The sequence below is a fragment of the Arctopsyche grandis genome, chromosome 7, assembly GCF_051622035.1.
Source record: "Arctopsyche grandis isolate Sample6627 chromosome 7, ASM5162203v2, whole genome shotgun sequence".
Classification (NCBI taxonomy): Eukaryota; Metazoa; Arthropoda; class Insecta; order Trichoptera; family Hydropsychidae; genus Arctopsyche; species Arctopsyche grandis.
In genome coordinates, this window is record NC_135361.1 from 25803732 (window position 1) to 25829126 (window position 25395).

The 25395-nt window shown below is 33.4% G+C and overlaps 1 protein-coding gene across 1 annotated transcript in view; it reads right to left on the reverse strand.

Annotated features, from left to right (window-relative positions):
- Su(var)3-3 (lysine-specific histone demethylase Su(var)3-3) overlaps window positions 1-25395 on the reverse strand; it is a 614721-nt gene that overhangs the window by 47953 nt on the left and 541373 nt on the right. The window lies entirely within an intron of this gene.

A 25395-nucleotide genomic window follows, 5' to 3' on the forward strand; every position in this document is an offset into this window, starting at 1 on the left:
ACCAACCACTGTTATAGTTATATTTTCAGTTGTAATATATTTTGACTAGTTGGATTAAATTCCGTGTAAGCCACGTAAGTTAACTCATATGACGTATTAAATTCCAACTGGTCAAAATATATTACAACTGAAAATACAGTTCAACTATAAATTAGCTGGTATCAGGATAGATGGAGAGATTCGGTTTTTGTGAAAACGTCAATCTACTAGTAAATAGAGTTGTAAAGTCATATTTTTGTTTTGACCATATTGTTAGAGTTATCGTAATACGGTATTTATATCCTTTATTTTTAATACCCAGCAAATATTGAATTTGAAAAAAAACATCAAAGCTGTCAAAACTCACATTGGTGAAAGTGTATTTGTGCTTGTAGAGATATAATTTTCTAGTTGAATTGTAATTGAATATGAATGACCTAAACCGCTAGTTGGAATATACTACAACTGAAAATACACTTCGACTGTATCATATATAATAGATAATTATTATAATTGTGAACAAAATTTATAAACAATGAAAAGCAATTAAAAAAAAAATATATCAATATAACACATTTCCAGCAAATTAAGGGTCAAATTAAATATTTTATGTATATACACACACCTGATGTCACACGAATTTTAATATAATAGAAAAGTGGGGTTATTCAACATCTAAGACTTACTCAAAAAAAATAAACGAATTTATGAGTACCGAAGAGTGAATACTAAGCAAAATGGTAAACAGAAAACATACGATAATGAAAAATACTGCATATCTTGGAAAAGTGCAAATTCTATTATAGAAAGTGGAGTCTTACATATAAATAGAATCGCTATATTTTCTGGCTGGCAAAGTCACGACCTTTATAAAATGCAAAAATAAGAAAACAAATCGACAAACACAACTATTGAAGACATTTTCTAGCACGTCCGAGCAATTTATCAACGCAACACTTGACAAGATCGTCAGATAACAAAATCGGTAAGCAGTATTTTATGATAATTCGACCAGTTTAGCGGCACTTGTCGCACCTCTGAATAATTTCCCAATAAAAATTAGCCCCGACCAGAAGAGTGGGGGGGGGAAACGAACACGACTTTCGTCCCAGGCCGTAATAAACACATCTTCGCGCTTCGGGGAAATTTACGACGCGCCCACAACAATAACGCAACAATGCGTCATTGGCCGAATTGAATTTTTCATATATGGACTCTGCGGAGGAGAGAGAAAAAGAGAGAGAGAGAGAGAGAGGAGCAGAGGCCGTCACGTTTGACGGGCATTAATCTTTTGTAAAAGAATTATTACGTTATCGCTCGAGCACATCTGCCGTGTGCGACTGAACGAATAAATTATTCACACATTCGGGAAGAGGATGTGCGGGAAGGGGAAGGAAGAGAGATCTGCTGGGATTCGGTGCCGCAATCCCGGGACTTAATTCTGTGAATTATTTATAAGCGAAAGTAATACGTTCGTCGCCGGAACAAGACGTTACGGGAAAAACGTAGTACGTACCGGTGAAAAATTGATGCTGTCGATAAATCATGCGCAACGTATTGCATGGATGCAGTGATGCAATGGTGCAACTGACGTGCATGCAATCGCCCAAGACAAATTTGTACGCGTCTTCGCCGAGTATGCATGACATATTGACGTTGAAATTCTTCAACCCTTCTTCGACTGAAATACATATTATTTTGAACGTTTCAGATAGGAAAATGTAAGCTTGAAAAGTACAACGTAACAAATTTTGCAATGTTTCAAAAGAAGAGAAATATTCGTACACAATTTCACAATTTAACCAACAGCGTGGTCTAGTGGTGAATGTTGAATTATTTCGTACTTGATGTTACGAGTTCGATTCCCGCCAAGTCTTGCTGTTGGCCAGACCTTGATTTGTCTAGGTCGATCGCTTCTTATCAGAATTTGCCAATTTTTCTGATTTTCATTGAAACGATTCCTGTAAAATTGGCGTTTCCTTCCCAATTTTCTGTTGCGAACCTTTAGTTATTGTTATATCTTAGGTTTCGCCATATTGCTCACCATAGAAGTCTCTGTGGTTGTTTATCGAATATAAAATTCGTATTGTTACATGAAAGTTATTCATCGTTATTTATCGTATTAATACGATGTTTGTAATATATACTGACCATAGATGTCAGATATCGTTTAGATTTACATGTATCTATGTAATAATTATGTGGACCAGGAAGGCCCATTTGGGGTTTACCTGTTAAGCCTTCATGGTATATTTTTAAAATAAAATAAAATAAGCTTTCTGCATCATAATCAAAATCATTCGCAATTCCGGACACTGTTCATCTACACACATTTTCCTTCGTCCACTGACAAACCTTACTTGCGATTTTCTATTCCATTTCTTTTAAGTACCATTCAAGCACTTTTACTGACCACTTTTCGTCCTTTATTTTAGCCACATAACTTAAACAACTACACTTGCTGTACTACACACATTTAGCCAGCAGCGTGGCTCGGTGTTTCGTTGATACTAAGCACCGAAAGTTCACATGGTTCGATCGCGTGAGCTGCCCTCAAATGAAAAGAATTTATTCTGAGTATAATCTTAAATGCTGCTGGTCAGACTTGGATGTTTGTGACTCCAAGTCGATCGTTTCCTATCAGAGTTTGCCAATTTACCTAATCTCATTGTTGAAGCGGTTCCTCCATCAAATTGACAAAAAATAATCCTACCCACAATATGTTTTCAAAATAATATTATCTATAACATATGTACATGTCTCCTTAATTATTATATGTATATAGTATTGGTATTATGCTTATATGTCTGGTCACAGTGACGTGTTAGAGTATTCTGTAATGTCACAGAGGAAAATATGTAAAAAAATAAATAAATTTGTTTGTCAAATATTCTTGTCATTTCTATCACCGTGTATTTCGTTTCTAAGATCTTCATTTTATACAGAACATACTCCAGAAGTACATACATATATTGCTATTATTACAAAACTCCTTTACGTTTCACTTATTGAATAATTGATTCAAAAACGGTTCAAGCACTGACTGATACATACATAAAATATTTAAATTTCATATTGTTTCATTTGCATTTCTGTTCCGAACAATACTCGCCTACTTAACCTTACAAATTTTCCTTCCTTCATCCACCTACCATACTTGCACTATTTTATACTCTCTTGTTATAATTGTAATCGTCACAACTACAAATACATACATATATCAATTTGAGAACCACTGTTTTAATATCTAAACAATATAAAACTTACATTGACGATGATCGGCAGACAAATGTACATATCTATATATTTGGAAGCAGTTCAAAAAGTATCACCTGTAACAAAAAGAAAAAAATGGTATAAAATTCGGTAAAAAAATATAATATAAATTAATTTGTATAAAATTCCAAGTATGTACATTTGTATGTACTAATAATATTATAAAAAAATGTACGCGTGAGGGTTATGTATATATGCCGGCGATTAACGATCGATCAAATACATCTTACTATATCAATTTAATCGAATTCCGAACCGAAGTTGACTACAGAAACTTACAAAATTTACAATACGCAACACGCATCCAGATAAAAAAAATCAAACAAAACCCCATTGTATGTATGTATGTAGATGTACAGAACGCCCGTAAATTAAGCACAAAAATCGAGCAATGTATACAGACAAATACAACATAATAAATATATACGCACGTTAACTTTTATAATGTATTCATACAGTTGTGCGACTCTGCGCGAGATAAATCTTCATACGTTCGAGTTAAGAGAACTAACAAGTGAAATAAACTTGAAGTGTGGGCTTGGTTTGTTCGCGACAAAGAAAAACTCGACGCGAAATTAGATTACCAAACTTGGGGATTGAGGTAGTTTGCATATCTTGTCGTTGCTCATACTGAATAGCTACATATGTATTTACGTATGTATCTAAAAATATGTAGATATATGTACATATTCGCTACCCAAATTATTTCAGGAACATCTATATTTAAACTAGGCGGATTTCAAATCGCTTGGAATCCACATAGACTCGAGACTTAATTTTAAGTTGCACGCTGAATTTATCATAAAAAATATTTTAAGCAGAAAAAGTAAAATTTTAGTCTATAATACAATTGTATTGCCACACGTGGTTTATTGTGCCACTGTGCTTAACATGTTTAATGGCCAAGATTTAGGAAAGATACAAAAATTATAAAATAAAGCTATGAGAGGTATTTTGAATGTGGGTAGATTAAAAAGTATTAGAAGTATGTTAGATGAATTGGGATGGATGGAGTATTAGAATTACTTTAAATCTTAATAAATTGTTTTTTGTTTATAAGTTAGATCATAAGTTATTACCTCAGTATTTTAAGGATTATACAATAAGAAATAGATATATACATATATAGTTATTATACTAGAAATAAGAAGAATTCGGTTGTAGGTAGAGTAAGAAAAAAGAAGACAGCTGGGGGTGTTTTTCACAGGGGTGTGCTCATATACAATGCCCTCCCAGAGTGCATCAGGTTTTCTAAAACCGTGGATGCATTCTTGCGAGCTGCGAGGAGACACCTCTGTGAAGGACAGTGCATATAAATTTATTTATTTATCCTTTCTTGACAGTGATCTATACCAAAACGACCCTTTGGACCATTTTCGGTAAAATTTTATCCTTGCTTGACAGTGATCGATAACGGTGTATCTCATATTCATTATCGATCACAGTCAAGCAAGGATAAAATTTTACCGAAAATGGTCCAAAGGGTCGTTTTGATATATGTAGATCACTGTCAAGCAAGGATAAATGCTACCATAAAATTTCAACGACATGTATCGTTTTGAAACGACTATCCCATGTACCCGTCCCAAGAACGCCACATTTTTTCTAAATAAAACCACGTCCCACATTCACCGCTGTCTGATTTAGCCCTTAGTATTTGAAGAAATGCCAGTCTTTTATCTAAAATTACAAGATTTTCCAATATAAAAATGACTATTGTAAAAAATAGCCGTAAAAAGTATGGGGAAAAAATCAACAAACGCAAATTCTATGTACTGCCTAATACGATGCAATTTTTCTCATACAATAATAATAATTAATAACAATACAGCGGTTCTCACTTAGCGTGTCGATTTATGACAAAGTATCGGATAAAAGTGTGAAAATTCAAGACCCATTGGTCGCAATGGCCCTCCCGTGGATGTGATTCATGGACGACACGCACCGGGTAGAGCGAGATTAAGTGGTACATGCAACAGCCACTAGTGCACTAATGCACTGCAATCGTAACACATTAAAGGCCGGCGACACCCAACCGCCTGAATATGCACTGTTAACGAGCCTCGCACACCGAAAATCGAATGATCGCCGACACGAAACCATTTGAAATTTCCGACAAGTGGGTAAACTCGTATTTTAAAACAAATAGGGGGCGTTTTCGCAGCAACGAGTGCTCGTATAAATGTAACTTGTACGTATAATAATACACACCGATCACCGGAAACGAGTTAATTATGACCGAAGTCGACCAACCAAAAGCAACCGACCAGAAAGCGAGCCGAGCCAACCAGAAGCCAGCTGGACGAATGGTGGAGTCGAGATGTTGAAGATAGCGACCCAGTCGACGAATCAACGCTGCTTGAATACGAATTATAATTGAATTTTGATGCAATTAGTTTTTTTTTAGCGCGTGTCGACATTGAAAGTTATGCTAGACATGACTACATTAACGGGCCGATTTGCATATCGATGATTAGTTGGCTGCAAATAGTGGAGAAATCCAGAGTTTTTAGATGATGGCCGATTTTCCGAACTGCATATTTATCCATAAACTAATATTGTATCCGATGGCATCTTATGGGTGTTGGCATATTAAGTTACTAAATAAAAAAAAATAAAAGAAATGTGTCGGTTCGATTTCTTGTGGTCAAACTTTTTTCAAATACCTTTTAAATATGTTTCATTTAATATTTATATTTAATTGTTTAATATGAAACAAAAGGTAAAAACTTCCTACCTATCTACCTACATGTAAACAATATAAAACACCAATAAAAAAATGTATTAATTGAGTTGGCGGTAAATTCTCTACCAAGAGGAAACATTGGTAGCAAATAGTATATATAGATTTTTTTTCGTGTATATAGACGTACATATGTATGTATTGCGAATCGAAACGACTATTATAGTATAGCGAGCGTTAAATCAGACAGACAGACAGAATAGCGATATTATATATATATATATATATATATATATGATAATGAAGTACAGAACACATTTTAAAAAATTTGGCCCAGATTACAACCTCCGATTTCAAAGAGAGCAATTTGTGAAAAAGTTGCTTGTTAAATTGCTCGACTTCGTGTATGAAAATCTTTTGTGGGAGTTTTTTTTTGTCATATGCAATTTTGAAATCACAAAATCGTCGTTTTTTAATATTTTTTATTTCATTGTACATGAACCACTCGCCTTTACAGATCGCTCCAAATCACCAAGTGCACTTATGCAGATATAACACAATCAATATATGTACATAAGCATTTTATACAGTGCGAATTCATACAAATATCCACAGTGACATCTTTGGAGACATTTTTGCAACATTTTTATAATCAAATTGGCGAATCTCAAGACGCTGAATAAATTACGATTAGCAAGAGACATAGAAAAGGAGATTTTACAGGAATTGTTTCAATGAAAATCAGAAATTTTGGCAAACTCTGATAAGACACGATCGACTTGGAGGCACAAACCAAGGTCTGGCCAGCAGCGGGTCTCAAACCCATGACCACTCTGCTCGAAAGCATAATATGCGAACCACTAGTCCATGCCGCTGGTTTTACGATACATCATCATCACTTTCAACCATTTCCATCCACTTGCTGAATGAACTTTCATTCACATCCCAAACATTTTCCTAATTTTATCCACCCACTTCCCCTATGGCTTTCTTTCGGGTACGGTTTTTCATTTGACAAAAAAAGCACTCTGCTACCAAAACATCGTCTTGCTAACAAATGTGTGCATTTTGTAGCGTAGCGATCGTTTATACCGGCGGAAACATAACATTTAAAGCGTTTCGATACTAAAAATAAATCTTGTTGATGATTCGGGTACCAACGTGGATTCACAGGATGTCCTGAGTTATATGGAGATTTGTTATGATTTGATTTAAATGAATGTTGTCTTTTTTATTTCTTAATGCTATTTTTTTGCTTTTATATGTACCTAAATCTTGAAAAAGTATTGTCTAGCTAAGTTTTAACTAGGATCATTTGACCGAATGTATTGTGTTGTGACCAAAAATGTCATTAATTGCCAAAGAATTTGCACGTTTTCAAAAAAGATCTACGGGCATCTAATTTCCCAGTAAATTGTACAAGTAATCGAGCGATTTTCTGGACGATAAATTGACCAATTTCTGAGATAAATTGCTCGGTGAGTCATCTCAAATGGTCATTTAATTATTCGAAACGGATCACATAGTTGAAGGAAGTTCCTTACAAAATTGAACAGAAACAACACGTGTACTTACATAGAAACGTATATACGAAAATACATTGGAATCAAAATTCTTTAAGTTAGTATACAATGAGTTGTACCAAATTTGGATGCTCTTAATTGAAATTAGACAGTAGAAATATCAGAAGCGATACGGCCTAGTGACATCATCGAATGTTCCTCAGTGATATTCCAAATAATAAAAACCGTTGAGAGTTTCGCAAGTGTCACCGTTGTTGATTCGTCATAGATCGACTTAATAGATTTTCCGTGTAAGTCTGAGGGGTCGTAAGATACATCCAATTAGTTACGACCGAATAGGCGAAATAGGTCTATCTCAATTAAATGCCAATTCCTAGGGACGTCAACTGCATTATCTGTCCTGTCAGGGGAAAAAAAGCCCTTCAGGGGTACAAGGGTGAGCGCATGATAAGACACAAGAGGATTACACACATAACAAGACGAAATATTTATCAAAAATAAATATATACTAAGCAGATGGAATAAGAATAAAATAAAACAAGGCAAATCATGTTTTTTTTTCAATTGAAATATCAAAAATTTTCAACTCGATAGTTCAGTTTTTATATTTGTAATATGTTAAAAAAATTCAGATATGAATTTTAAACATCCAGTCACACTATTTTACACCGGATTGTATAATGGCTATTAATCATATTACTGTACGGTCTATAAATTTTCTTTATGAATTGTGTGTGAAATCTTAGTAAGCAACTACCAGTTTTTTTCAACGGTTCAAATTGTACAACAGAAGTAAAATATGTTTGAGCAAAGCAAAGTGGAAAATGATTTACGACTTTTCCGCTAACTCTCCAATTCTCAACATTCGGTAAAAATCTAATATTTATCTTGTGATAATTTATCGGCAGTCGAACCGGTAATTATTCAAGATTTTTTTCGATTCGAATTTGCGGATTTGTCGTTTGTCTGTGGATTTTTTTCGACTTAGAAACGATATAGAAATATTATTATATTTATACGCATTTTTTAGAGACACTTTAATATACCCTCGTCACGAGGTGTCACTGACGTGATTATCTCTTGAAATTAGTTGAGTCGGTCGCTTCTGTAGTCGGCAAACCAACAAATGGACGTCTTACGAAAATAAACAAATAAAAATAAATAGGATATGAATATATTTTTAATATTTCCAAAGTGTTTGAATGTGGCTTTATCGTGACGGCCAGATCTACAATATCGCAGCCAATTTATATGTAAATTTTTAGAACTCATTGCGAACGCTTTTTTCTCGACAATGGACAATATGTTCGAAGCGCGATCGTGTGACCATTCGATTTATCGAATTATATATTGGATTTTTTGTGCGATCCCATGTGCACACTATTCCGCACTCATTTTAGAAAGACTTGCGCATATAAAGTTGAACTATATATCTCTCAAAATACAGGTTCGCAAATCCGACAGCTGAAATTTCGACAAATTGACATGCAAACTGTGATTTATTATTTTCATACAAACTTATTTATCAATTCAAATACGCATAAAAAATTTACAGACATGACAATTAAAAAGAAAACGTAAGAAAAAAGGTTTAATAATAAGAAGGCTTATTTTTGCATTCACTTGCTATGGAACTGAAATAAAACAAAAAATTGAAAAGACAATTTGAATTTGAATATAAAAAATGATCAAAATCTATGTACGTTTTCAAAATCTTAATAGACTAGACAATATGGCAATTCGATTAATTCTACCAGTAGATTATTGTAACCAAAATTTTGGTCACCTATCAATTGCAGTTATTCAGTAACTCTTAAATTAAATGGTTAGTAATTATTTATTTTTTACATATATACCAGCAAAGCCTTACAGGTGACCCCAATGTGCCTTCCTGGCCAATTACAAACATTGCAGCATTTTTTTTATTATTATACAAGTCGCTGAATTACGAGACACTGAAAAACTCGCAAATTAACGAGACATCTACGTGTTGTACATAAATTTTATTGTACATTAATCTATCTTAAATAGTGGTGACATAGTAGGTAGGAAGGATATTTAGCCAATTTTACCGGGAACCGTTTCAGCAATGAAATCAGAGAAAATTGGCAAACTCTGATAGGAAACGATCGACCTGGAGTCACAAATATCCAGGTCTGACCAGCAGCACTACAGATATAAAATTCTTTTCAATCGAGGTCAGCTCTATATTAATTAAGTATATTAATCTTGAAGCTAATTTTAGTAGTAGATACTTTTATTGTATTTATCATAACGCTCATTGTATAGAATTAGAAAATCATTCATGTGTTTTCAACTTCGATAAATGATTTCATTATGTGTCAAATTACATATACAAACCAAACATAAACTGTTCAATATATAATACTAAAATACTGACTGTTAAATATAAAATACAAACCATCTAACATATTTAACTGACGATTTATTATAATTACTGATTGCAAACTCTTTTATTTTATTTACTAATCATACATTATATGTAATTACTGACCAATTTAATACACGCCAACCGAAAACATTGCAAATTATTCAATAATAATTTTTTTAAGAATACTTGGGAAAGGCGGCATCACTGATGGGCTTAGTTATACAAAAATTACAAATACCAAATAACAAAATAAGAAAAAACCTAAAAGAAATATAAATAACTCAAAATTGAGTAATATATTTATTTATAAGTTTGGAACATCGTGGCATTACAGGATGGCCACAATGGTCATACAAATACAAAGAGATGCGAAATATAAAAATATGTACATATACACAGACAAAAATTAATGTATACATAATCATTAAAAAAACTAAAGCATTATAATAATAGCAGATAAAGTAAAAATATCAAATTATAAAATACAAAGTAGGGAATGTCTTGCATCAACAGTCAGGGATGCCAAGAGGGGGGGGGGAAAGTAATTCCAGGGCCTGGACTACTTGAGGGGCCCCGAGTTGGGACGTTCGGCTGATCGATACTGATATTTTATATTATTCTACATAAAAATACATATATTTTTCTAATAGTTCTGTAATAATATATCTATAAGGTTTTTTTTTTGGAATTATTTTTCCAGGGCCCTGTCTACAGCTAGCACCAATATATAAGAACCAAACGTAAATACAAAACATCCCTGCGAAGCCTAAATACTTAATTAATATAATAAACCTTAGTATGTACATATATATAATAGAAATAAATAAAATGATTTCGGTAATTTACACGAGAAACATGATGAGATATTACGATGACCTTCACAAAAATCAAACTTTTTATTCATAATTAGTAAAATCTTACAGGTATTTATAATAAAACATATGTATATTGATTTACATATATTATACAAACATATATAAATTTAAGTTGCGCGTCACGTGAGTAGTAACGCGCTCGATCATCGACTTCACATACCTCCTACCTTCTTCGTAATTCCCGATGATTGTAATATATATTTTTTTGAAATCTCCGTACTGGTTGATGCAAAAAACATTCCTTTCATTATTCTATATATTATTATATACTAGTGTTTTTACCCGGATTCGCTCGGTATTTGTAATATAAACCGCTTAAAGATGGCTAATCTCATAGTAAACATTTTATTAAATTAATTTGAATAGTTTTATTTTATTTAAATTTATTTGAATATTCATTTTTTTTTCTACGACCCAACAATAGTTACATACAAAGTCTCTTTCGAAAATATACATATGTATATTAGATTATATGTCAAAACTATCCATACTAAAGCTTAACTAAACCAATATTGTACGTATGAAATTAGCTTGCGACTCAAATGACTACGAGCAAAATTACAACAAATCTCAAATCGAACAACATAAAATATATACATAAGATATGTCAACATCCATTACATTTAGACAAATTGTATAAATTACAACGTTACAATGAATTTATATAAACATCCTCAATTAATTCGGTGACGATCAGAGCCACACGTCGAACGGACAGATGAACGGTTGAAAATAAAATAAAATAATAATAATAAAAAAAACAAGAATAGTTTGAAAAAGCGCATTAGATAACCGAGTTGACTAATGACATCTCTGTCCGAAGAGGCCGAAATTGAATTTATCGTGTCGTCAGCGACTTTACGACGGTATTAAGATTACGTCGAACGAAACTTCCATACGTATTAACCCCTCGATTAAAGCGCACACTGTGGGGGGAAATACATCGAATCAAACAGGATGCTATATCTTAACACGAAGTGTTAACCGAGCCTTTCCATATACATACCTATTATATACATGTACTATAATACGTTCAAGTTAAAAGTCACAGTGGGCACGTCTTAATTAACGCGTCCAGCAAACACCCAAGTGACAAAAATAATAAGAGGCATCAAACGGCGAATCGTGACCTCTCGATCGAGACTCGATCTGATAAAAAGCATGATTCAATTAAAGGGACACGATCGGCAAGATCGGTATCTCTTGGCGGGTCTTGAGACCCATCTGCAGATTATGGCAGCACGGTTATGCCAACAACGGCGAATGCCTCAAAATATCAACGGGCCAATATCGCGGCCAGTGCTTCTCGAACCCTGGCTTGTATAATAAAGTATTGAAAATTATGTGAAATTAAACGATTCGTATCCGCCGGGTGGTATCTGCGAAAATATGCGTTGATTTAATCGATTGGATATTTCGAAGGCTTCGAGGAAACATTCTTCGGATTTTTTTTATAAAATAATAACTGATCGTTTGATAGGAATTGGAATTTAATTTCTGCTACCTGTTTTAGCGCCTTAATCGGGTGATCTTTCAGGTGTACGATCGCGTATTGTCATAAATGCCTAAAAATACGTGACAATCCTTCGTTAAATTTTCATATACATACATAATTACGGTGCATATAATAAAATGAATGATTTTTAGCAATCATAATCCTTTTAAGTGAAACAAAAACATCTCAAATATCAAATAAAACAAATCAATTCTGGAATGAGTTAAACAATTTGTATTTAAATAACGACCAAATCATACCATCAACCAAATTTACAAACATTTTAATGTCATGAGTATTATACATATGTATATATAGGTACATACATACAATATAGGAATTCCATTAACTGTTTGCCTGTATAAATAATTTAAAATGCAATTAGTGTAAAAAATAAATACAACAACTAAATATAACGTAATAAAATATTCAAAATAAAGTTCATTCGTAAGAAAATCTTATTTAAGTACTTTCAACTTAAGTACAAACATGATGATGATAATTCATCAAACAGAGCAAGGCTATCGATGAGTCCAGGTCATATTTTTACACAATTACAAGGCTTCATCTATTTTTACTAAGTAGATAGATAACGAAATAAGTAGCCAGCAGTCTAGCTCGGTGGTTGTGTATTAATGCTAACCACCAACAGATTCCCGGGTTCAAGCCCTAGGTTGAACCCGGGAATCGAGATTATTATTATTAAAATTAATTTCTTCAATACCGATGGTCAGACTTGAATATTTGATAGCTTGCGCTAATCATTATTTTCATAATTGAATGTGATGTATGAGTATAATTTTGATCTTCTCTCTTCCGTTTGGGCCTCGCAGGGATGTTTTGTATTTGTGGTTGGTTCTTATATATTGATGCTAGCTATACATACATAGGTGCAAGACATTCCCTACTTTATATTTTATTAGTTGTTTTACCCGGCTTCGCTCAGTATTTATAATATAAACAGCTTATACATGGCGAATCTAATAGTAAGTATTCATTTGTTTTTTATTAAATTTTTTTGAATCGAAAAAAAATATAATATTCACCCATTGAATTGTCGTCATAGAAACTTCGTTTTGTTTACGAAGTTCCCAACCAAAGATACTTACATACATACTAACATACAAAGTCTCTTTCGAAATTATATATTAGATTATTTGATATTTTTACTTTATCTACTAGTATTATTTTTTATGACAGTGTAGACATGTATTTTTTGTGTTTGTATGTACATATGAATATATTTTATTGGAACGGTTCCTCATCAAATTGACAAAACAACCTACCTACTATTTGTCACCGCTAATTAATAATCTATAAATTCATATATGTACAAGTTTGATACCATAGGTGTCGCTCAGGGGCAACTTTAAGGGCATCATGGTAAAATATAGATTTTAAATAAAAAACAACTTAAAAATTTGAAAAAAATTTAAGTCATATCGATAAGAATTTCAGTAACCGATACTAAGTTTCAGTTCGATAGGACTAACGGTGTTCAAAATATTTCCAAAATACACAGACACACACACACACATTTTTTCTAGATCATGAAAAGGTGATCAATTCTGTGTTGGAATCAGTCAAAATCTCGAGTTCGGATTTTCGCATGATCACAAAACTTCATCTATTGTCACTACGTACATAGATAAAATAAAAATAATATGCGCAATGAAGAGGCCTTACTTGGTTCCATGCTAGAGCCGACCCTGGCTATCAACGTGTCAGGAAAAATATTTGCATCTCCTAAAATCTAGGCTGTGCCATTTTCGTTAGCGTTGAGCGTGCGGTAGATGATACATCACGCATGCCGCTTGTATTATTGTTTTTGTTTTTAAAGTCAATTTATTTCGATTTGACAGACTTTAAAGGCACAAAGTCGACCATTTCGGAGTGTCAGTTTTCAAATATTGGGCAGCGGCGGTATGCGGAATGACGGATAACCGGAGAGCCGACGATCAGAAGCAGATTCACGCATCACCACAACCGGATTTGGAAATAATCCATCACGTGTGCGGTTGACAGACGGACAGCCCGACGTACGACAATTTCGAATTGATCTTCCATTAGCCTGCGGCTCTCGAACCGGAATGACGGATCGCGCACGCACGCCATCGACAACATTTTTCCAAAAAAATAACACTAAAAATAATCAAACACGGGCTTAGAGTATGCCCGTTTCTAGGCGGTAAAAATGTTTATAATAAGGAGAGGTTGGACGTTGTGCCACTGCACATGCACCGGCGAGGAGACATGTTAATTATTGTGCATGTGCAGCAGCAGGGTAAGTCGCAGCAGTCGCGCCTTCGTTAACCCCGGGGTGAACCAACGACTTCCTTCCCGTGAAAGATTATCACGATCGCGCCACCAAGCCGAAAATAACCACTAACTAACCCTTTATATTTTTAAATTCATCTTATACATGTTGAAGAAAAAATATAATAAATAATCTTATTTTGTTTCAAATTGTTAAACATTAAAAATTAATTTTCAATAATTAAACTGAGCAACAACAAAAAAATTACCAGAGCGGCGACTAACCAATCTTTACTAAGTTTGACCCACTGAATTTTTTTTTTTACATATATACCAGGAAGTCCTTACAGGTAAACCCCAATGCACCTTCCTGGCCAATTACAAATTACAATGCAGCATTTTTATTACAAGTCGTTGAATTACGAGACATTGAAAAACTCGCAAATTAACGAGACATCTATGAATTGTACATACATTTTATTGTACATAACCATACTTCAAATTGTGGTGACATAGTAGGTAGGAAGGATTTATAGCCAATTTTTAAACGGGAATCGTTTCAACAATGAAATCAGAGAAAATTGGTAAACTCTGATAGGAAACGATCGATTTGGAGTCACAAATACCTCCAAATATAGCGGATCGAACCCACTGATCACTTGGTGCTAAGCACACACGCTACCATTAAGCCACACTGCTGGCTAAATGTATGTGTAGGTATTTACATACCTAGAATAACAGCGAATGCTAAAATGCTAAAAATAAAAAAAAATTCGTGTCAAAAAGATCAAAAACGATTATACTAATAATTCACTACATACTGATTTTGTTCAGCATATATATATATATATATATATATATATATATATATATATATATATATATATATATATATATATATATATATATATATATATATATATATATATATATATATATATATATATATATATATATATATATATATATATATATATATATATATATATATATATATATATATATATATATATATATATATATATATATATATATATATATATATATATATATATATATATATATATATATATATATATATATATATATATATATATATATATATATATATATATATATATATATATATATATATATATATATATATATATATATATATATATATATATATATATATATATATATATATATATATATATATATATATATATATATATATATATATATATATATATATATATATATATATATATATATATATATATATATATATATATATATATATATATATATATATATATATATATATATAATACCACTATTCTGTGTGTCTGTGTATCTGTGTGCGATAACGCTCGCCGAACTATGTATAATAGTCGTTTCGATTCGACATACATTTGTACGTCATATCTAAAACACAGCCAACAAAATGTACTAGTTGATAACAAAAGAAAAAAATGATATATATACTGTTTGCTACCAATTTTTCCTCTAGGCCCTAGGGCAACAAGTTCCTGAGCATTTAGCGCCATCGATTGAAAATTTGTTTAATTAATTAATTAATTTTTCTATTGGTGTTTTATATTGTTTATATGTAAGAAGATAGATAGTTTTTATATATTTTTTTCATATTAAACAATTAAATATAAATATTAAATTAAATATATTTAAAAGATATTTGAAAAGAATACTTATATGCCATAATCCATGCCACGATATTTCATCGGGCACAACACTAATAATATTATAATTAGTCAACCGCATTTATATTTGGGTTGTCTTAAAAACTAATTAAAAAAAATCATCCAAATATTCCAAATCAATTTGATTTGTATTTAAGCATCATATTTGTTATAATTCTTCAAGAATAAACAACGTTTCGAATAGACTTATAGTTTATTAACCAAAAACTATTGTATTTTAGTTTTAACTATACAAACCTACGTTGCATTTTTTGCGCTTTTAATACAATTGATAAGAAGCCATCTACAATATTCTAAGATTTTTAGCTTCAATATTAAGGTACGCATTTATATTGTGTCTTCAAGAATTTTCCCAAAGTAAATTATCACTTCAAATCAACAATTTCTTCAATATAATAGGAATCGCTTTTGTGTATTTTTTGCGTACAAATTAAGTTATTCCGGACTGAACTTTAAGCACCACCTTTACAGGTGTGTGCGGTTTGAGCGTTCTGCAAAGTAAACGGACGCCCAAAATTCACTTATCGTGCAACCAAATCGCATCACGAAAGCTCGCGATAAAAAATGGCTTTTCAAAAAAGTCCATGTTCTTACACATGTGTGTGTGTGTGTGAGTACGTGCAAGAGCGAAGCAAAGCAAACAAACGCGAGGTGAGCTTTCGAAAATCTTTTTTTCTCTTTAACTTTTCGAAAGGGTGGAAGTCCATAAAAACGCCACGAAACCGGAGAGAGCGTATAAAAAGAGCGCTTCGTTATTTTTTTTTTCGTCTTATTTTCAACTGACAGTTAACGACGAAAAAGCATCGATACCTATTAAGAAGTCCGGCGCGAGTGCACGCGATCGCGAATTCCGCGAGAAAATAACGAAAATAATGAAGTAGAAGACGTGGTCGTCGTCACAGCTTCCTAATTATCCGACGTGCAGGATCTATGGATCGCGATGTCGTGGATCGTGTATCGCTCTCTGGTCTATTGTCAACGGAAAACACGCCAGATAACGAGTTAATCGCACGACGGTGTGGTACTCGCGGTTGATTCACTTATCTCGCACAAATCTCGCTCACTTACTTGCTATGACGTGCAAGTCGACCCGACAGAGGACTCCACAAACAAGAAACGAACTTAAATGAAACATATTCCTCTTTGAAACATACCAATCGTCTAATTTTATCTGACGAACAACCTAATGACGCAAATATGCGTCATTCAGTACAGAGTGTGCTATTACCTCCTGCCCGCGGAGTTATTTATGGAATGGCTCCTATTCCAAGAGCCATTCGAATTCTTAATGAAATCGTTGCTATTGAGCAGTGGTTCTTAACCTTTTCAGCGAGCCGCACCCCTTTGAATCTGAAAATATGTTGCTGCACCCCCTTGAAAAATGAGTTGTGGAATCATTAATTTAGAAAAATACATTAATTGCAAGATTTTTTTTCTTAGCACACAGATATGCCACTTGAAAGGACACTTTTAACAAGGGATTTTGAATTGTTGCGCCACACAATTTTGTGATTGTACCACTGGCATAAAATCGAGCCTTTTTTGACTTCAGAATATGAACTGCACCTTCACCACCATGCACATTATTGAAATGTTCTAAAAACTTTGATGGTCCAACCAAGATGGAGTTTGAAAACATTTTGGAACATGAGATGCATTGAGGTCGTTGTGTACCATATTTTTCTGTTGTACAAGTGAATCCGTTACCAACATTATCGTCTTTCCACTGGCGTTTTTTGACATGACGGGGTTTACTACGGTCAAATAATAATTAGAAAGAACGTATAAAATATTAATAATATTTACTTCAAAATTATTAAATCCTATTTGGGCTTTAATCATTGAACAATTAAGTACGTATTTATTTCTGCTTTAAATGGTAGATAACGTTTGCAATCCAACTTTTGTGTGTGTACACATGCTAGTCTCAAGAAGGTTTTTGCTATCTATCTATCTATCTATAGTTTTTTGCTATCTGCCACAGTCACAAAAAAAATTGTAAACTGTATACCAGTTGAGACGACGGTTTGCAAATTCTGAGAAAACTGTTATTATTTGCGAGAAATGAGGAGAGAGCTTGACGCGATATCCTACCATAAATTATATTTTTTTAGTTACAGCTACCCAAGCGCTTTCGTCACGAAAAAAATGGCGGATGTCATCGAATATTAAAATAGTTTTAAAATATTAAAAAACTAAATTTACATTGTTAGAAACGCTCCCGCGCCCCCTGATATGCCTTCTTGCACCGCATGGGCTGCGCGCACTCCCGGTTAAGAACCACTGTTATTGAGCCTGAATATGATATTTTCCACCTCAGTGAGCGTAGGTTATCGGAAATTATTTAAACCTATTTGTCTGGTAGCCTGCGCTCATAATTATTTTCATAATTGAATGTGATGTATGAGAGGAATTTTAATCTTCTCTCTTCAATTTAGGCCACACTAATGTACCTATATATTAGTGCTGACTATAAGTTCAAGACATTCCTTACTTTTGTGTTTTATTATTTGATATTTTTAATTTATCTGCTATTATTATAATGTATATTTTTACTAGCCTCTGATTATTATCATCTCATCTTTTTGTATTTTTCGACCATTGTGGCACATTAGGGGCTCCTGTAATGCTACAATGGTTCAAACTTAAACTTAAATAAATTATAGACTTAGAGGACCCGGGTTCAAACTGCGGATCAGATCTCGAATGAAAAGTTCATTCACATGTTTTTCAGTAATTATATAGTAGTGTTGATCAGATTTTAATGTTCTGACATCCAAAACCAGAATTTGCCAGTTTATCTGATTTCATCGTAGAAATGGTTCGTGACAAATTGGCTCACCCACCTACTTTTTGCCACTATCATTGGAATGTATGTATTAATGAAAATATTGTAATTTTTCTTTAGACCTAAAAATGAAAAAACCGGAGCTGTTGTTTTTCAAATATACATACATACATTCATACAATTATTTCATAGTTTCATCAATTTCTTGTAACATCACTGAATAATATTCATTTATTTCTTGCCTTCCCACAAAATTTCATACATTTTTTACATAACTTTGACGCAATACTACAGACATATCGTAAATCTCAAAACAAACCAATTACTACTTTCATAAAGCATGATTCTTGCTTTATTCAACTGAATGAATATGAATTCAAAAGCAAAAGATGATATCAGATTCATTCCGATTTTAAATGCGTCATATTTTGTACCGCAGTTCTTTGTATTTCTACATCAAAAAATTGCACTGTATTTTAAACTGAATAATATATATGTGTGTACATACCATCTACACGAGTCAATTGTATTCCAAAGACCAGAATGGGATCGAAAGAATCGTTAAGAATGTAATATTTCATGTCGCATATCTAACGTTTCAGATGCAATGCCAAGATATTCCGACTCCAATAAACAAGACAGGTTTCATATCCCACTCACACAATCATACTCCGTACGAATGTATGTAATTTAAAAAAAATACATATTATAATAAAAATAAACGCAAACTAACTGCATTGATGTTGAACGGTGATGACCGTATAATGGCGTACAAAATGAGTCATAAATAAGCTGCCGCGAAAGGCTCGTTAACTAATAACGTACGGTGGTTTATTGTGCACGATAGACGCCGAAGAAGAAAAAAAAGATGATGGTAATAATAGAATACATTGTGATAATGCAGGTATAATTACGGATGTATGTTTGTTAAATTAATTCGCACTATGGGCGCCGACGGAGTGTAGAGGTTAACATGCGCGTCAATTGAATGCAAACAATGCGCGCGCTCGCTTAGAACGTTCTCTCGGATCAAACGGGGCGATATTTCCTGGAAATCGATATCGGAATGTCAAAAGACGCGTCGAAATTCGACAATACGAAGATGATGAAGCGAAATCTCGGACGTAACGGTGTCGAAAGGGTTAAGAGAACGTTTGCACTCGACCGTGCTGAATTGCCAAGCTGCTTGAATTGACCGCAAAGGTTATTATTATATAATAACATTTGAATGCAGGTTGATTGAAAACGGGTTGCAAGCGTCATTAATCAATGCGTCATTTTCCGTGCGTTGAAATCAAATCAAAATTAAAATTTTCCAAACCACTGTCACTGTGTGTCACCATTCACCATTGCTCCGATTTCTGCAACTCAAACTGATTTTCCTACTCCAGTTACGACTTTGAATTATGATTCTAACTTCAATTTACTCCATCAATCAGCAAAACAGGGCTTATAAATAACCAATATTAAAAGAGCTTTTATTTAGTAATGGGAAGAAGCCTAGATAAAAAAAAAACTAATTAAAAACGAATGCAAATTAAATGGGAAAAATAATTTAATAAAATAAAATGCAATGCAATAAAATGGAAAAACAATCAACCAAAATGCAAAAAATACTTGAATAATAATATTCTTTCATCCCAACAAATTTCCTCCAGACATTAAAATGTGTCTAGTAATTTAATATTTCTTTCATCATCATAATTTACAGCCGTTCACCATCCAGTGCTGGATGAAGGCCTCTCCAACACGCTTCCACTCGTCCCTTTTTTGCGCAACTCTCATCCATCTCACCCCACACATTTTCCTAATTTCATCTACCCATCTTCCCTGCGGTCATCCTTTTACCCTTTTGCATTCTCTCGGGAACCATTCTAGCACTTATTTTTATGTCCACCTTATTTGAGTGAATTGGCTCCATACTTCTTTGAGTGCATTGGACTTTATCAGCATATTTGCCATCCAATATTACTTTATATGTCCAAAATATAAAAGCTTGGGGAGTAGGGACAAGATTTAACGGTAATATCAAATCATGAAACATTTCTAGTTTGTTTTTTTATAAACAAACTGTTGAAGTGACAAACAGCTGTTGATTTAAAGTTAATTTAAAGTTCCACCCTTGATCAAATTATACGTTAAACGTTATACGATCATACGATAAAGTAAAGGTCCGCCCTTGATCAACAATACAAAAAAAATTAACAGAAAACTTCTCCATTCTAGAACTACATACATTCATACGTAATAACTAAAGCCCGGACCCAGAAGGTGCCGCGTATTGTTCAAATGTTGTAAATGCATTGTTAAAGGTTTGCCGAACCTTTTTTACAAAGGATTTACAACAATGGAACAATGAGCGGCCCCTTGGCTATCCTACCTGTAGTAATAACCAGTGGCGGCTCGTGCATAGGAGCTACGGCGCTGCAGCACACCCATAAAAATTACGAAAAAATCGCATTTGTATACATTTACAACCTGTGAATATATGTAAAAATGATTAATGAGTATGTCAAATATCAAATGCAAGTTATATTTTTGGGGTACTGCTGCGCCGTAGCTCCTATGCACGAGCCACCACTGGCAATAACTCAATAAAAATATGCAAACAATCACATTTATATCATATTTATGTATAATATATACTTCAAAGGCTAACGACGTAGAGTAAAGTACGAACAGTATGTAATAGTTAAGACACTCGAAACTTTGAACATTCATTGTAACGATTTAAAACTATTACACTTGGTAAAAAGTCTCAATACCTACGTAAATGTGATTCATCGAGAGTCAAGACGCTTCAACCGAAACTCACACACACCTGAAAGCCTCACCTGAGGTAAAAATTGGCACTCAAACGCGACACGATTGTTTGCCGACTACTCACACGTCGCAGCCCAGTACTTACAGCACTTACTTTTTGTAGGAGCTTTTTGTGTCCGGATAATTTATCGGATCGAAAGCTCTCGAGTCGTAACGGAAAGCTCTCGCTGACCCCCCACAAATTTATAGGAGAGGAGAGACCATTGTGCGACGTCCTTTTTACACGACGAGACGCCCACGCGTCTTCTAAATTATGTTTATTTGCCCGCATAAAAGTATTTATTTACATATGAATGACAAAATTAATGTCAAGTGTCGGTTTTCGTTGTGCGCCGATAAAATCTCTAGATATTTCTTCATTGTGTGAGGGCACAATGAAGCCTTCCTTATTATAATCTACTATCCACACACGCTCCAGTGACAAAACGAGTTATCCGACAAGATTTCCATTAGTGAAACGATCGAGTGAGGTCTATATTCAATATTATGTATTTACGTGGTCGAACTAATAATTCAAAGCCCGGTGTAGAGAAAACGCTTAAGCAGCTATCAAACATTAAAGACTGCATAATGATTGCTCGCATAAATCTGTGAGCTTTGTCGTTTATCTGTATCTCGACTATTGCAATGCAATGTAGTTGCTTACGCACGTGCATTGTAAATGCACCCCAGGTGATCTATACGTCGTAAATGGGCACTCAATGGGTTAAACGAGTCGGATAGCCTCTGCAAGTACATACGTATGTATATGTATATGTATCCATTACATTCAATTAAAGTTCCAATTGGATCTTAATTGTAATACGAGTATATACTCAAATAATTTTCTACAATTTTCAACAATGTGAATTACATTTTTACAAAACACGACTATATACATAAATAATTACTTACAATTATATTTTATTTATTATAGTTAGGAAAGGAGACAAGCCAGTGGATCCAATTATATATTGCCATTATGCCATTATTCGGGTTAACCCTGAGCGACATCAATGATGAGCCGTTTTGATGAAGATCCCAATTTGGTGAGGAGCCAGCCGTTTCAACAATGAAATCAGATAAATTGGCAAACTCTTATAGGGAAAGATCGACTTGAAGTCACATTATTTTTTATTATTTTATTTATACCAGGAAGCCTAACAGGTAACCCCTTTATGAAAACTATGAAAACATCTATGAAAACTTGAGATTTAATTTATTGGAACCGTTTAAATGAAAATCAGATAAATTGGCAAACTCTGAAAGGTAAAAGATCGACCTGGAGTCACAAACCCAAGGTCTGGCCAGCAGAAACCAGTGGGATTTGTACCCGTGACCACTTTGTTAAAAGAATTAAATATATTCTATCTACTAGTCCATCTGACCAGCAGCACTACGGATAAATTCTTCTCAATCGAGGTCAACCCACGGGGTCAAACCGGGTAACCTATCGATGGTTAGAATTAACGCAATCACCAATCTATGCTGCTGGTTAAATAATATCCGAACAAGTAAAGGTTCGTTTACATATAACACTTCTAACTACGTGTCAAATGTCGTGGCAATTTATATGATCAATTAAAGTTTAGTACCTCCAACCAATCTGGGTATTTGTAAACTTGTCTTACATTAATTAGATCAAATAGTCCAATTACCACTATACTCTTTATATTCAACCATTTAAATGATTAATACTATTATTTAGATCTCAACCCATTTCAATACGACCAACTTCAAATAATCAATACATTTAAAAATAAATCAATGAAACTTCGATTGGATTGGATTGAAGCTCCTTTGGATCAATTCAATATAATTGTCTGTGAATCACCCAAGATGTTTTCGACATTATGTACAATAGATACCTAAACTGCACAATTAAAAAAATCTCAAGTTGGTTAATAACAATGCTTAGCATCAGTGCTTAGTTTAAAAATGCCAGGATCATTTATCATGGAAAACATGACTTTGACCTGTCTCCATTCATGATACATATGTTTATTCATTCGATCAATTTTAATCCTAAATACAACAAATAATTTCTCTGCATAGGTATTAGACATACATATACTACTAAACTAAAATATTCTTATTGCCGACTTGGTGTATGCATATCTATTACCTGTTATTGAGCCCACTGTATGTATGTATATGTATATAAACCAATAATAGTCATAAATCGATTACCAACATTCAATCTCGTTAATTTGTCAATTAACAAACGACAACGACTTCGAAATCGATACTATCTAGTAACTATGTAAGTGCAAAAAAAAAAGATTTGTATGACATCTACCGTTCACACTAAATTTGCAAATATCTATCAATGCCCACACGAATCATATACAGTGACGAGACCCACAAGAGCGTGTATTTTTTTTCACTTCGACAATACGCGAGTGATCAGTTAATCTTTTGCATAAAATTCATTACAATGTAAATTAAAATGGTTTGCTGTCGCCAAACGACGCCGCTGATCAAATGCCAATAAATATGTATATTAAGAGCGTCGCTGACAAAAAAGATATACATATGTACATATATAATCGGGTATATGTATGTAAGAGAGTCGGCATAAATATTAACGAGTGATAGATGTCGCCAGATAAAGTCCTCGTGCAATAATAGATGCTAGATTTGATTGACAAGCGGGCATACGAGTCGTGACAAGAAGCCGAAGTCTCTTCGATAAAGCCTTAAGGCCGATTATGCGTGTCCTCAGATACTATCGATAGCTTCGAAATGCGCTTAATAAACGATACATAGCATAGTGCGTATGTGTAGGTTATTTGTTGAGTTCAAATGAATACCGAGAAAAATCACCCGACTAAGTAAGTCAAATCAGTAGAGATTACTTTATGTTGACATGCAAACATGACAAACATTTGGCGTGTATTGAAAATGCGGATGAAATCAGAAAAATGGATGTTGTGAGATGGTTAAATGAGTAAAGTGAGATGGTAAGTGCCTAATTGACGTAAATGCATGGGATGAGGTGTATGATACCTATTAACTCCAGTAAAAGGTAACTTTGCTGTCCTGAAACTTTTAATATAAATAATCAATTGGTTAACAATTCAACACTTAACAATTTAACGTATAGAAATGGTAATGGGTGGGTCGCGCAGCTAGAAAAATGGTTACCCGAAAGGATGTAAAAGAGTGAAATAGAGACTGCATGGAAGATGAGTGGATGAAATTAGAAAAATATGTGGGGTGATATGAATGAGAGTTGCGCAAAACAGAGACTAATGAAATCATGTTGGAGAGGCCCTCAAAAAGCGGTGGATGGTAAATGATTATGATGACATACATACATAAATATATGTAAACATTGTAAACTGAAATTAGTCAAGTGCATCCCGGCACTTGAAATTAGTATCATCGGAAAAAAATTACGCAGTATCAAATATAGGACACAAGATTGCCTATTCAAATTTTAAAATTATGCAAATCTTATTTAAATCCCATATCAATATTGGAAACAATCAATAAAATCGATATTTTCGAAAAATATAGTAACTCCCCATTTCTTTAATAAATTGAAATTCTCATCAGATATAAACCTAGAATTAATCTTAATCTTATCGAAATATTATTGAAGCATGTGTTGAGATGAT